Here is a 2,993-nt window from a genome sequence, read left to right as displayed (position 1 = left end):
CCAATCACTGCCCTGGGGTATTGGGATCTTTGTTTAGAACAGAGGAAAGAGTGCCTCCTACTGGCCCTCCAACACCACTTCCAGCAGCACCTGGTCTCCCATCCAGGGACTGACCAGGACCAACCCTGCTTAGCTTCAGAAGCAAGCCAGCAGTGGTATGCAGGGTGGTATGCTGCTGGCAAAAAATGGCAGCCATCTTGGTCAGGGAGAAATCCAAAACCAGTCTAATTGGAATGAATGGCTGTAGCGGCATAAGTGATGCATTTCCTGCTTTTACTTAAGCTGGAAAATAAAAGTAAGGCATGTGATGTAATGAAATTATAGTCAACCTAAAATGTTGTCATATAATTAATTAATTAATAGTTTTTATACCAATTGTTTTACACAATATCCTATCACAGCACTGGGAAACCATGGTTAAGCTCTTAGCAGTAAGAACCATAGCACCCTATCATGGATGAGGGAAGATGTGTGGGCGGGTGCTGAGGAAYATTTTTCTCCGCTCTGCTGTTGAGTATTTTTCTCCACTCAAAGGCCTAGTGCACTAATTTGGTGGGAAAATACATTTGTAATAATAAAAAATAAAACATGTATTTATTTATTACAATTTATCAGGGGGTGCTGCAGCACCCTTAGCACCCCTACTTCCTGCGGCTATGTATCCTGTGATTATAGTGACAGTATTTCCAAAAAACATAACCTCCCAGTTTCCCTAAACACAATTGACATTCATTCATTATAGCCATTCAAACTACTATTAAAGCATTTAACCTATGCGGTGTCTTTCATCAATGCCTACATTTCTAGTGTCTCTAATACATTATTTTGCATCTCACCATAAGACTGCCCTGTATCCAAACTTAAAAAGCTGTGACCAACCAATTATGCAAACTTCTCTTTATACTATAGATTTTGTGTAAATCTTTTCAAAATGTTTATACTACAGTACACTATGCTGTTAAATGTGTTTTAAGACATTACTAATCAATTGAAACTCCTCAGTAATCAAGCTCAGGTTCGGTAATCCAGATTATACAGTTATCAGTTTAGATAAATGAATGCAAACCAATATTTAACCAAGAAAAGATTAATTTAAACACAAGACAGGAGTTAGATACTAGCAGTAGGCTACGCAAATGGATATGAATTTCTATCATATTTGCCTAAAACCGTCCTCTCCATTATAGTAGATTCACCATMACTTTTGGAAAACTGTATAAACATGACTTACCAATATGATGGCTTTCTCTAACTAACCTTCTCTCGGAATGTTCTCCCATCTAAGATTCTAGCCTAATAGCAAGAGGATTCTATCTTCTTATGACCGCATGATCCATTATGACATCACTCCAAGAATGCAATTACTCATCCTCAATGCTTCACTGTGTACAACTACAGACTCCAAGTTCATTGTTTTATTTTTATTTATTTCAGCTTTATTTAACCAGGTAGGCCAGTTGAGAACAAGTTCTCATTTACAACTGCAACCTGGCCAAGACAAAGCATAGCAGTGCGACAAAAACAACAACACAGTTACACATAAACAAACGTACAGTCAATAATACAAAGGAAAAGAAAAATAGAAAGATCTATGTACAGTGTAAATGTAGAAGAGTAGTGGAACTCACACAGCCACTACATAACAGAGATGTGTTGTGTTCCAATTAAACCAATGAGGCTTTGTTAGTGAGATCATTGATTATACAGTACTGGCCATTGAAGACGTTGTTTTCCTGAATGATCTACTGCAGTGACTAACTGGCACATAAGTTGATCTGTTTTGCAGCAATACATTTGGTAGGAAATGCATTCATTCCCTTTCAACATCCAAACTTCATGAAATTAACAAAAGCATAATTTTACAGTACTGTTTATGACCTGCTTGACCTTAAAATGAGGCCTCAAACGAAAGTCCAGAGAAAGAAGAAACACTGCCTCACGCCATGGAAGATTGAATTACAAACCACCTCCAGGAGAGTCTAAAGACCTACTGCACCCAAATGTACTAGGTGCTTTTAGCAATGCGGCTGTATTTACAGTACATACACTAACGTTGCTTTCAATTGTACTGGGTGGCACAACAACAGTCCGTGGGAAGCAAGAAGTTAAATACAATTCCATTTAAACTTACTGTACCGGTGGGTAGGGCGTTGGACATTATGAAGGGGGAATATGAGACAAAATATCTAAAGGATAATATTATTGAACAGACATTAAAAACGTGGATCTGTAGTAGACCCACTTCCTCTCATCTTACCTCATGTCAAAATTAAACTCCCCCACAAGTTATTCATTTTTTGTCCACCTATGACAGAAGTGCAAGGACTATAAATGCTGCATAGAACATAGACTTGGCATCATTGTATCTGTTCTATTATAGCATCTGTGAGAGCACGGGCAATGCCATTGACCATCTCCATTTTGAAGTAGTCCATGTTCTTCTACTACTACTTTTATGAGTTGGCAAACAAACTGAAAGGATGCATACTGACACCTGGGGTGTGTTGTTTGAACAGATATAAAGCCAAGTTTGGCGATTTACTGCCACCTGCAGCTACGGAATGCTTGCTCACAAGTGTAATTCATTGGCTGATCCCTGCTGGTGACCTGGATGGAATTATGTGATCCTTCCTTAACTCCTAGGAAGTCCCACCCAGTTGACTACTTCGAAAYGGTGAAAGTCCTCAATGGTGCTGCCCATGCTAAAATGAGTCGCTTTTGGGCACTAGAGTCCTCTATCTATCTCTATGGGATAGAAGTAGTAGGCCTAACATGAAAGTGAAATAATAATGGTCCGTTTGAGTGTGTCTGAAGTTTTGAAAATACATAACACTTATTTAATTGTATTTATTTTACCCATATATGGCTACACATAGGCCTACAATCATATTAATTCCATTTTATTTAAATATTTGCTCTCTAAACCTGCTCATCTCAAAGCCTCTTTCTCCAGCACCAAAATTAGAATACGTCGTGACGCCATGCGTAATTTT

Source organism: Salvelinus sp. IW2-2015, linkage group LG13 (assembly GCF_002910315.2).
Source record: "Salvelinus sp. IW2-2015 linkage group LG13, ASM291031v2, whole genome shotgun sequence".
In the NCBI taxonomy this organism is placed as follows: Eukaryota; Metazoa; Chordata; class Actinopteri; order Salmoniformes; family Salmonidae; genus Salvelinus; species Salvelinus sp. IW2-2015.
The sequence above is the reverse complement of the archived record's forward strand: the minus strand, read 5'-3'. Positions refer to the sequence as shown.